This window comes from Ips typographus, linkage group LG5, assembly GCF_016097725.1.
Source record: "Ips typographus isolate SLU linkage group LG5, UJ_Ityp_2.0, whole genome shotgun sequence".
NCBI lineage: Eukaryota > Metazoa > Arthropoda > Insecta > Coleoptera > Curculionidae > Ips > Ips typographus.
In genome coordinates this window covers 3,884,136-3,897,186 of record NC_138426.1, presented here as the reverse complement: position 1 = coordinate 3,897,186, position 13,051 = coordinate 3,884,136, and the positions used below count along the sequence as shown (strand labels likewise).

Below are 13,051 nucleotides of genomic sequence, written 5' to 3'. Positions count from 1 at the left end.
GCGAGCGCCCGTTAAGAAGTATCGAGCATAGTAGGCCCAGACCGTAACAATATTTAGCTATGTTTGTAGAAAAAATATTGCTGAAGATTGCTGCGCGACACAAAGTGGAAACTTCATTCTCAGAGCATAAAAGTCATGGTTTGCGCGCTTAATACATAAATAACTATTTTTATTATAATTGCTTTGTTTTATTTGTATATTTATTTTATATTTTATTTTTTAGGACTTTTAGTTTCTCTCTTTGTTTCAGATCCTGTAAGTTATATTGAAGATGCCGCGCACTTACGTTCAAAAGGTGGGAGGTAGCCCTTACCTCAGCTACAGAAAGGACAACATGGATAAGGCTATTGATGCTGTAAAAATAGGCATATCCAAACTACAAGCTAGCTAGAAGTTCTAGGTGCCGAGAACAACGTTAATTGATAAACTTCAGGAAACTGATCCTGCAGCACCGAGTCGTCCATGCGTGTTGACTCGCGAAGAAGAAAAGCTGTTGGCAAAAACTCTTGGAAAGTTATCCGGGCTTATAAGCCGTAGTCCAATGAAATTTCCTTCTGACGTTTCGTCCACATATGCAGTGGACATTATCAAAGGCGATCACGTAACGGTCGAAGTGCTCTTCCGTACCTCTCGATGATGACTGGCTCGACTGCTGGAACGTCGGTCGTATTTATACCAGTGAAAGCCTCTACAAGGTAAAAATGTTCCGGAATGGAAGAACAACAAGCCAGGTCTGGATTTTATAAAAAAATTGGCTCAGAGGAACAAACTGACAACTCGACTGGCTCTCAAACGTCAATGAGCTGCCGTAGGTAAGGAGCAACTTCAAGAATTTTTTGAGAACATAAGAGACACCTTAGAATATGCGTCACCAGGAAATGTTTTTACAATTCTGATGAGACGAATATAACTGATGACCCTGCTTCGAAGAAAGTGTTGGGACCCAGAGGAACCAAGAGAGTCGACCGAGTTCAAGAGCACTCGAGGACATGGATCAGCATCATGGTTTGCGGATCAGCTAATGGGAACTTGCTTCCTTCCATGGTCGTGTATAAGGCACAACATCTGTACGAAAAGTGGATGGTTCGATATGAATACATGCGAACAATGGTTTTTTGATGTTTTGATTCCTCACATTAATGCTAAAAGCACCCCTGAACAAACAAAAGTTGTGGTTGGAGATAAACTTGCGTCACACTTTTCCCCTCGGTTTGTCGAAGCAGCTGAAGGAAATAGCAGCAAATTTAATGCTGAGAGCTAAGAGTTTTGGCGAAAATTCCTCCGCAAAGCCGGATTTCGATAGAGTACTAGATTCCAGTTTGTAAGAATTTCTACAGGAGGCTAGAGGATACTCCAAGGAACCGACAAATCCTCTCAAAAGGGAAAAAAAAGTGTCCGTTTTTAAGATGAATGGTTTTTTTTACACAGAACGAATTATAGCTAAAACCTGTCGAAGTAACCCCGTTTTACGGTATCTGAAGTCAAAAGTTTACTATTGGACCTTTTGTGTGTAACCATTCGACGAAAAAAAAAAACAAAATATTATTCAACACACAGGTTGTATTGATAATTACGAATTTATAGAGACATTTTAATATAAAATACTCCCATTAAAATATATTTTACACTTATATAATTATGTGACTAAAATAATATTAAATATACATATAACAGTCAGTTTTACATTTATTTGTAATAAGTACTTATAAGTACGAAAACAGTTATTCGAATAAACTCCTTAGAACCTGTTTAGTTCTACCACAGACCAACTTTCCATAAAGAGTTAGGAGGTTTCATCTTATCTATACTTAATAAATAATTTTACGGTAAAAAATTTAGTTTTTTTAGCTGCCAATTGTAAAGATAATTTCCTATAAAAAGAAAAAAAGTGTGGATAAAATTTAATTTTCAAATTATACAGGGTGTTTCAGGTCTTAAAACTAAAACCGCGCATTCTACGTCTAAACATTAGTTTAGCGCCCCAAAGTTATTTTGTTTTTCTTAAAAATTCAAAATCTTTATCCAATTTAAAAACAGTTTTGTATCTTCCGTATCTGTAACGGTTTTGATATGAAGCTCAGAAACTCAAATCCAAAATCAAATTTTAATAGTTTTCGAGATATTTGAGGTTTAATTTGACTTTAGTTGCGTGAAAAGACTGCTCTGAAAGTGACGTCATTGCGTTTAAAACGGCCAAAAGTCACGGAATTTAAATGGGACACCGTGTATATTTTTATACCGGTCGATTGGGCACACTTAGAACTACAGGGTGTCCCAAAAATTCGACGTTTTCTAAATGTCATTTTATTAAGGCTATAATTCTGTATGCTTCTGCATCTCTAACACCTTTCGAGATTCCCATAGTGACCCTCCTTATTCTGGACGCATTGTATAGTATTGCTTAGTAAAACCTGAAACACCCTGTATAGATTTTAAAAAACTATTCATCTTCTTCCAATAGTTTAAATGATTATTCTATAGGTTAATTTGTTATGAAAATATTGTGTTTTGGAAGAATTTTTAAACGTTAAAACCAACTTAGTCCACTTTTGGTTTGTTGGCGAAGTACTTGAAATTTATATCTTTACATATTTTTTTACGAAAATATGTCGGTCAACGCAACAACACAAAATAAGGCCAGCTAATCAACAGTCTATAGTAATGGGGTCGTAAACCATAGTAAAATTCAAGATTTTAAATAAAAACAGCTAGAAATTTTATAAAAAGCTGAAAAAGAAAGCTAAAATGAGCCGGGCACGGTCTCCCTGTGACGTAGTAAGAGACATTTCAATTTTGTAACGTACGTGGTAGGCTCTAAAGTCAGGAGGCGAATTACTCATTCTACAAGTATTGGTCTTTCTTGTAAAAATATCTTATTGGAACAGCGGTTACTATTGTTTGAACACGATTGAACAACACAACGCTTAAACGGCATTTTTCCCGCAAAAAATAATTTCCTAAACACGAAAAGTATAAAATAAACATAAAACGTAACCTACAATTTGGCTTAGTTAGATAGGGCATTCAGGAAGAAAAGAAGGAAGGTAATTTGAGGATAGTTTGTTTACGTAGGACATCCCAGCATACATTTGCATTGTGTTTGGGCTAAAATAAAGCCACAAGTGTTTTTTTGTTGTAAAATCGTGCAAAAACGTACACTTTTTTGAATGATTTTTAGTGCAAAAAGTTCTACTTTACGTGTTGTACTCGACCTTCGGTCTTGTATAACAACTTTCACTTGCGTGCAAATAAGATGTACTTTTTGCACTTGTTGCATAAATAACTGTTAATTAATTAAATAAAACGTTGCTATCGTATTATTTATGTTTTTTGTAGTGTGTAAAACAAACAAAAAATAACCCTATATAGCGTTGATAGTGCTCTTAGAATTCTTAATTTCGGACATTTTCATCAACAACTTGGATGCTTTTTGATGTCGAGAAGTGGGATAAGTGAGTGAAGAATTGGGAAAATAAGAGGAGAAACCACACGACAAAATAAAGAACAAGAACGACGACAAACAAAAAACGAAGATGAAGAAGAACGACGACAGAAAGAGAAACAAGAGAAGGAAAAACGCCGAAACAAAGATCTGGAAGAGCCCGGTCTGAGTTAAAAACCCATATTCATAGCCAAATCGAAAAATTTAGACAAATCCATTAGAAATTTGCACTAATAGTAACCAGATCGAAGTCTTACCTAAGGAAATTATGGGTATTCTAGAAGAGGCATATCTCCGGCAAAAGTTAAACCAAATGAAACATTATAAGGTGCCAAAGTTGCATCTTCGTGGGATTTGAACGGAAAGCAGTTTGAGTTTGCTGCTATGGCTAATGGGTGGTCTGAACAAGAAAAGCCACCGAGTGGTTGCTGGTACTGCAAGGTAAAGCTCTAAAAATTCTCTAGAACATCCCGGAGAGTAAACAAGGAGATTACTACTCCATTACAAATGCGCTGGAGCTAAGTTATGAGCCAAACACTTGACGCCGCTGTACCAAAGTCAACTGAATAGTAGGAAGAATCAAAATCTCAGGAGCATCAGAAACCCTATAAGAGTTTGTGACTGAAGTTGGACAGCTAACTCGACTGACATATCCACAAGCTACGGAAGAGTGTCCGAACCAGATTGCTGTGCAAACCTTTATTGACTGTGTGTAGCGCAGATCTACAACTGTCGTTTCGCCTTGGCCGTTTTAACAATTTGACGAATGCCTGCTTAAAGTCTGAAGTTCGCAAGGAAGCAATGAACCTCTCCTACAAAAAGGATGGTGTGCAAGACTCTAATTTTTCGGAAGATCAGTGTCAAACGGGAGTTGTAGTTGTTATGGAGTTCATTGTAAAGAAGTTAGATAAACTTTTCAATGTCTTGTGACAAACAACAAGGCTACTACGATAACTGTGTTTTGGATAGCAGTGTTTCAAACGAGGACATAATAAAAGGACAGCGCTCAAACTATGAATTTAATGTAATCAGAAGATAGTTGGAGAAGGATTTGGAACCGGATCGGTACGAGATTTCCAGACGTGAACCAACAGTAAAGAGATACTGGCTGCAATGGGATTCTCTGCAACTGCGAAATGCCCTAATCACTCGCAAGTGGGAAAGTTCAGACGGAAAACGTCTTGTTTACCAATTTCTGCAAAGAGAAGAAAGTGTGCTGCGAGAACTACATGAACGTCTTGGAGGAGGACACATTGGAGTAAACCAGAGTTTGGCCTATAATAAGAGACTAATTTTGCTGAATTTACTTCAGAAAGCACGTTGAGGAATGGTGTGACCGGTGTTCGTTAAAGAAGGGATCAAGCTCAATACATAAACTTGAGAGAATTAAGTTAAAACTTTCGAACGACCGGAGGAAGATGAGACTGGACCACAGACCAGCTGGTGGCAATTATAAGGAAGGTAATGCTGTGGGGTTGTATCAACCCAGGAGGAGCAAGGGATTAAGCCAAAGATGGCAACGACCTTGGGAAGGACCATACCGAAGAGTGTAAAATCTAAGCCGGAGAAAGTTGTGAAGAGACCAAGTCCAGACAGAGGAAGAAATCCGCCATCTTGAAGCCGTACACGTAACTGTACACCGTACAATTTAGTTTGTGTCAAATCTTTCTTTTTAAAGCAAGAATCCACTTCTTCCTTCTTATCGAGAAAAGTTCTTTAGACGAATATTTTGCTTGAAGTTTAGAGCTTTTGGATTTCCGTCTTCCTCGATGGTTGACGTTCGATTAAATTTCATATTAGACCTACGTTTATGCATTCCATCTCACTCAACTCACTCTAAACAGAAGAGAGGTAGGGTACATGAATTACGAAACCGGTGTTGCAAAATACCTTTTTAAAAATAATTAACTTAAGCTTTATTAGAAAATACACCTAAATAATAATACGTAATACGTCTAACTAGTTTTAATGCTAAGCTCTGACTGACTCTAAATCTAACACAAACACTCCCGAGAACAATATTATGTCTATTCAGCGATACCTAAGTACTTGCTTTAACTTGCATTTTACGTAAAAGGGTGCCTCGTAACTCCTCCCCTGGAAGCTTCAACTATACGGCTTGACGGGGTAGTTGAACATCACGTGGTAGCTCCATTTCCTTAGGATTTTCTTCCATCATGGTCTTCTTACCGCAACTTAACAGGTTTAGTTTCCTTATGACAATGTAGATGACCAGCAGGATCAAGAGTCCATAAATTGCAATTGTCCAAAAACTTGGAGTTTTGGAAATGTCCGAAAAGCTTAACGAAGGATGGGTTTCCAAAATTTGGCTTTTTAGCTTCTGCAAATCGTCCAATTTGATTTCTTCCAATGGTTGAGTACTTAAGCTCAACGTCGGTAAAAATGGCAAATTGTCTGTTAAATCAGGGAAAAGAATTAGTTGATTGGAATTTTCTGCTGGTTGCCGATTATTGATCAATATGTTGTTAAACTGAACTTCACAATGTACTGGTATGTTCATTATGTATGTTCCCAGTAGCCTTAGACGTTCATTTTGATTTGTACACTTTAATTGAACTAGTTCTTCTTTGGGCAAAACTATTATCCATTGACTTAAGTCATCCAGTTGATTGACTATTGGACTGGCAATATGTATTGCGATTTGGTGACAGGCAGGTGAAAATCTATTATCTTCTAATAATTGAATGGTGCAGGATGCGTTTTGCCTATCATCTTGAAGTTCCATTTTGTCGCATAAGTAGTACTGATTTTTAAGTTTAGTACATTCGGTACTCTGGTATGAGAAGTGCAATTTATTTTTTAAAAGAAATTTATTTTCTGGTATGATAACCTTAAAATAACTCTGATGATATACAGGTGTTGAATAGAGTCGATAATAGTTAAATTCGTTTGGATGGGTGATTGGAATTTTGAAAACAAAATTTACTTTGTTCTTATATATAAAACTTTCTACTTTTATGAATTTTTCGTACAAGAGTGTATTCTCTAAAGTAACTTCTAGAGGCATTCGATTGGCAGTAACTACTTTTTGAATACGTTGTAGCTCGTAAAACAAAGCATCTGTTTTTATAATGCTTGAATGCAAAACTTTAAGTTTGGAAAAAGTGATAGCATTCTCTATATCTTGTAACACAGAATCAATAATTTCATAGATATTAATAATTTGATTTAGTGTGTCTTTAATATAGTTAGCATTTTCCTTAAAGGTGGTTTTTTGTACGATTAACTCGATTTGATGCAATCTCGAGTCCAGTAGCATTTCATTGTAACTGATCTTTTCAACAGTAGAATTAAATTGTTTTATTAAATTGAGTGATACAGAATTTCCTTCCAAAATTCTCGAAGTTAACTTATTTTGATTATTTTGCAGTTCTTGTATTAGATTATCATAACGTTCTCCATCTGAAGCGTCTAGATTTCCTGTGATTGATTTAAAAATGGAGCCAATGCCATTTATTAGTCCGCGCTTATATCTATCTGGGTGAGGAATTATCTCTTTTAGCTTATTTTCTACCCTTTCTTGAATTAACGATAATATTTTAATGTAATTAAGCGTTTCTATTCTATATTCTATGTGTCTATCTGTTAAAGCGGTTATGTTTATAGACCTATTCTGTAACTTATTTAATTCTATAATTACTGGATTTAAGTCGTAGAAATTGAAAAGTGTAAAGGAGTACTCTTCTAATTTTGCGTGCCCTAGGTTAACTGGAATTAGTCCAGGGTTATCCGATAACGTCTTGACTGTAATTTTGTCGTCGACTGCACGGGTCTTTTGCAGAATTCTGAAAAATAATTTTATTATTCAAAACTATATTTTTTCCTAATTAAGGGGCGTTTAATATTAGAGAGATGTACTTTTCCTTGTTTTTCCGTAACACCTGTTTTCTTTTTCGTATTTATACTAATTAGTTTAGTCGGTTGTGTAAATTTGTCTGTGTGTTTTTGACGAGTGTGTTTCTTTAAGTACACGGTTTGGTCAGGTTGGAATATTTCAGGGTCGTCTGTATTTTTATTCCTTTTTTCAGCCAAATATTCTTTCTTTTTAATTAATTTATCATTAATTTGAGAATAGAGAATATTTGCTTTTTCTTTATGTGAATTGACATAATCGTTGACAAGGATTTGATCTAATTTTAGGTCGAAAATGTCATTTGAGGTTACGTGTCCTTGTATAATATCAATTGGTTTTAGATTAGTACTAGAATGAATGGTATGATTATACGCAAGTATGGCATAAATCATTTTTTGTTCCATCGGAGCGGCTGAATAATTTTGATTATTAAGTAATCTAATGTGTTCAGCAAGAGTTGAATGTAATCTTTCTATAACTCCATTTGATTCTGGGTGATGTGGGGAACAAAAATGTACTTTAATCTTGTGCAAGGTTAATAATTCTGTCACCACTGAATTTTTAAATTCGGTGCCATTGTCGACAATTATTTGTTTGGGTATTCCATGGTGAGAAAAGAATATTAAAAGCTTATCAACAATTTCCACAGAAGCAAGTGAATTTAAATGATATGCTTGTGCATATTTCGAGAAACTGTCAATAATTGTCAGAAATTTGTTTTTTTCAAAAGTATAGGTGTCAAGGTGAATAATTTCAAAAGGTCTTGATGCAGTTGGAGTCACATTCATTGGGATTTTGACTGGGGTTCTCTCATATTTACTTCTTATACAAATCTCGCAATCATTTATATAAGTTTGAACAGATTGTTTTAATTCGGGCCAGTAATACCTTTCTCTTAAACGTTTAATCGTTTCTTCGATGCCGCGGTGGTTAGATTTACTTTCATGATAATTTTGAATTATCTCTTTGATGTCGTTTTTATCCGTAACATCAATTAATTTTTTGAGACAACGTAAGAATTTAAGAGATGGCCACTTAAAGGTTTTTCTTATTACTTCAGCGAATGGTTCAAAAATATCTGGATCTTCAAAATACAGGTAATAAAGTTTATTTGGTACAACAGCTTCCTTAATGAATGTTATGACACTTTTTTCAAAATCGTCTTCAGAGAATTGTACAGTAATTCGACGTTTCTTGTCAAACAAATTTGTAATTCTGTGTTTCGCGGGTGAATGAAATACCTTTTGGATTATTATTTGGTTTGTACCATAGTTAACAGCAGTTTCTGAAATCGGAATACCAACTACAGGATCTTGATCAGCATTTGTATGAACGGTGTTATTATCATCGTCAGGGATACACGGCTGCTCGTCGTCCGGTTGAGCGATAACAGAAATCCGATCCAAATCGTAACTTGTACTAGGTGCCATATGATCGTTGTAAACATCATTTACATACTTGTCGATATCAAATGCTTCAGTGTCTTGGGTTTCTTTAACGTGAATTTCTATCCGTGACAAGGCGTCAGCGTTAGTATTCAGTTTACCCTTTTTATAGATAATGTGATAATCAAATTCTTCTAACTTGATTCGCCAACGTAGTAATTTTGAAGATGGATCTTTTAGCGAAAATAACCATTGTAATGGTTTATGGTCGGTTATTATATTAAACTTCCTACCAAATAAATATGGCCTGAAATATTTAGTTGCCCAGACTAAGCATAAACACTCTTTTTCTATGGTGGAATAATTTAATTCAGAGTCATTTAGAGTCCTAGATGCATACGCGATTGGTAAATCTTGACCTATCGGCCCTTGCGATAATACTGCTCCCAACGCGACGTTACTTGCATCCGTTGTTAAATTGAATGGCTTACTAAAGTCGGGGTACTGCAGTATTGGTTCATTAATTAAAAGGTTTTTACAGGTCTCGAAACAATTGACAAATTCATCGTTATGCTCAATTTTGGCTCCCTTTTTTAGACATTTTGTTAATGGTTTAGTTAATTTGGAAAAATTATTAATGAATCTACGATAATATCCCAAAAGTCCCAAAAATCCTTTTAATTGTTTGGTTGTTTTTGGAATTGGAAATCGTTTTATGGCCAAAATTTTATCTGGGTTTGGTTTTACACCAGAAGGAGTGACAACATGTCCTAGATAAGCTACTTCATGTCGTAAGAATTCACTTTTATCTGTCTGTATTTTAAAATTTGAATCTCGTAATCTCTGAAAAACTAATTTTAAATTTTCCATATGTTCTTGCAAGGATGTTGAGTACACAATAATGTCATCTAAATAGACTAAGCACTTTTCGTTCTGAATTCCGCGTAATATAGAGTCCATAACCTGCTGGAAGGTTGCTGGCGCATTTTTCAGACCGAATGGCATTCTAAGAAATTCGAAATGACCGTTTTCTGCGTTAAAAGCGGTTTTCGGAATATCATCTTCATGCATCTCGATTTGATGGAAACCTGATGCTAAGTCTATAGTCGAAAAATATTGACATTTACCTAATTTATCTAAAATGTCGGTAATTTGAGGCAGTGGATACTTTTTATCGATGGTTTTTTCATTCAGTTTTCTATAATCGATTACGACGCGCCACTTTTGTTTACCGGACGCATCTAATTTTTTTGGTACAACCCAAATGGGTGAAGACCAAGGAGAATCAGATGGTCTAATGATATTTTGTTCTAACATCTTTTTAATTTGGCGATCAACTTCTTGTCGATGAATGAAAGGATACCTGTACGATTTTGTGTAAACAGGGGTTTCGTCACTAGTTTTGATAGTATGTTTAATTTTATTTGTAAACGATAAAGGCACATTTTCGTTATAGAAAATATCTGAAAATTCTTGACATAATTTTAAGATTTTACTTTTTTCTTCGGAGTTTAGATGGTCAACACGTATTTTAGAAATATCAAAGTTTGAGTCATGTGATGGACAGTCATTAAAGTTGTTAAAGTCAATGTTCTCAAAATATGATATATCAAAATTTTCTACTTCGATTGGGTCTGAGAAGTCGATAGTTATTGGCGAATTTCCATTATTTAAAATTGTTGTTATTGCGCAACCGTTTTTTGCTAAACTTAAGGATTCTGGAATTTCACATTTCTGAATTTTAGTGTGTGGAATAATTACTTCTCCATTTTTAATTGACGTTTTAACTTTTATTACTTGTTCTGTTCGTGGTTGAACCGTGATTAAATTTAAATCAGAATTATTTTTATAAAATTGCAAAGGAATTTTTGCATAAGGTGTTATTATGTGATTAGTGTCTAGATTTACGTTTGCTTGTAGAAGTTTAAGGTTATCAAGTCCTAACAAGCCGTCAAAAATTGAATGAAATTTAAATAAGAAAAATTTTAAATCTTGCGGATCTGGTAATTTAAACAATTTCGAAGCTGGAATTAATGCACTATGGTCGTGTGCTGATTGTTGAAAAGTTGAACTTACAACAAATGGTTCATACATTATTCGCGTTGGAAATAACCTCTGTACTAGATCTGGATTCATAAACGATCTACTAGATCCTGAATCAATTAAAATTTTTAAATTTTGTTCTGGAAATATCACATAAGCAAGTTCACTAGACGAGTTTAGGTTAAGATTAAAAATTAGTGGATTGTCTGTTATGTGATCAAATTGTCCTTGGAAGCTTGGTGAAAATTTTCAGTTTCATTAGACGTTTGGGGGTCTTCAATTGTCGATTGATCTAGATATTGATTATTCGTTGAAAAGTCGATTTGTTCCTCATTAGGAAAATCACTGTTATATTGCAAATAATGATCATTTTCGGGGTAATTATAAAAATAATCATTAGGGGTTGTATCTAGTTCCGTATTATAGACTTCTTCGATTGTTGGCATATTCCTTCGTGGTTGGAATTGTTGGAAATTGCCCTGTGAAAGACGTTGTCCCGGAAATTGATTTGATCTATTAGTTCTAAATGTTTGTTGGGTGCACACCGACATAGGTGTTGGAGTAGGTAAAATTTTTGAACTATTGGGTTTGAAAACGTTAGTGTTTGGTCTTCCGAACACTTGAGAATTGGTTGGAAATTTTTGAGGTCGGAAATTGTTATTTGGCCTTATAGGTATAGGTTGGGATGGAAAAGGTTGTCTGAATTGATTGTGGGATGTGTTAGTATTGAAGTTACCATTAAAATTAGTCATTGACGGGTTCGAAAATGAAGGAAATCGTGGTTGATGGGTTGGAAAATAGTTTATAACTGGTTTAGTTGTTTGTGTTTTATGTGGGTGTTGTTTAAATGGGTTGTGTGTGTTATTTTGGAAATACCTAACATTATTTTCCTGTATGACAAATTGGATTGCCTGAGCTAAATCAATTGGCTTCATACACCTAATTGTATTTCCTAGGGGTTCTTTCAATCCCGATAAAAATGTCGTTAACGCTAAGTTTTGATACAAGCTACGCTTAATTGTTGCTGATTCTACTGTATCATGAGCATCAACAAAACTTACTAACAAATTCAATATTTCTAAAACCCTATCATAAAAATTTTGGGGAGATTCGTTACTACCCTGTCTAAGCATAACTAAATCTCTGTTGAGGCACGACTCATCACGAGTATCCGCAAAGTGTCTATACAACGTACATTTTAGTTCGTCCCAGGTGGAGACGTTTTGGACATTCACAACAAGTCTTGCACTTCCTGTTAACTTTCCAATTAAGCAATGTAATAAATAAGTATTTTGGAAGCAATTTCTGTTAGTTACATCATAAAATTGTTCGATTAAAGTTTTGCAAGTTGCTAGAAATCGATTTAATTCGCTTGGATTGCCATCAAACTGAGGCACACAATTAATATATTCTGGCTTAAACTGAAGAGCCATTTCAGATAAATCTGTATTAATATTAGTATGTAATTGTAAATTACCTGATGTTTGTAGCTTTTTAAGATTTTCTGCTAACAAATCAGCGTTAAAATTAATTGTTTGATTTTGATTCGAATTTGATTTTGAGTTAGTTAGCACTTTAGTTTCTAAAGTGGAGTCAGAGCTATTTGAAGGTTCTTTCTTATCGATAGATAAATTACTCAATAGATTCGATAAATCGTCATGTGACATCTAGAAAATTGCACTTACATAAGTAGCACTAGTACTAATATCTTCATCCTATGAGCTTCAGGTTTGGGTGACGATGTAGTCCAGTCCAAATTCCGTCTTGCCCGTGAAATTAATCGATGGTTGACTAATTTCCAATTTACTTGGTACAAGGCAACTCTTCAGATGGTTCCTGATCGATAGTCCAGTTAACCGATCTTCATTCGGAAACAGGATCTTCACTCGAAATGTTCTTAGATTGGCAATAATCCGTACCGGAAATTAATACTCGATGTATCAATTTTTGCCAATCCTACCGACTGCGCCAATTACGAAACCGGTGTTGCAAAATACCTTTTTAAAAATAATTAACTTAAGCTTTATTAGAAAATACACCTAAATAATAATACGTAATACGTCTAACTAGTTTTAATGCTAAGCTCTGACTGACTCTAAATCTAACACAAACACTCCCGAGAACAATATTATGTCTATTCAGCGATACCTAAGTACTTGCTTTAACTTGCATTTTACGTAAAAGGGTGCCTCGTAACTCATGTCTATTTCTACGTCACAGATATAGGGTGTACCATATAAATATGGTTTTAACTGACGTTTTTTTCGAAGTAAAATGTTGCGTTTTAAAAAAAAAAACGTGTTAAAT

At 34.8% G+C, this 13,051-nt stretch overlaps 1 long non-coding RNA gene across 1 annotated transcript; it reads right to left on the bottom strand.

Moving 5' to 3' along the window:
• Positions 1–1,542: 1,542 nt before the first annotated feature.
• Positions 1,543–12,768, bottom strand: LOC145729590 (uncharacterized). The gene is made up of 2 exons (XR_014178418.1): positions 4,979–12,768; positions 1,543–3,158 (listed from the first exon to the last, which is right to left on the bottom strand). It is a non-coding gene; the product is annotated as an uncharacterized LOC145729590 (long non-coding RNA).
• Between the last annotated feature and the right edge of the window lie 283 nt (positions 12,769–13,051).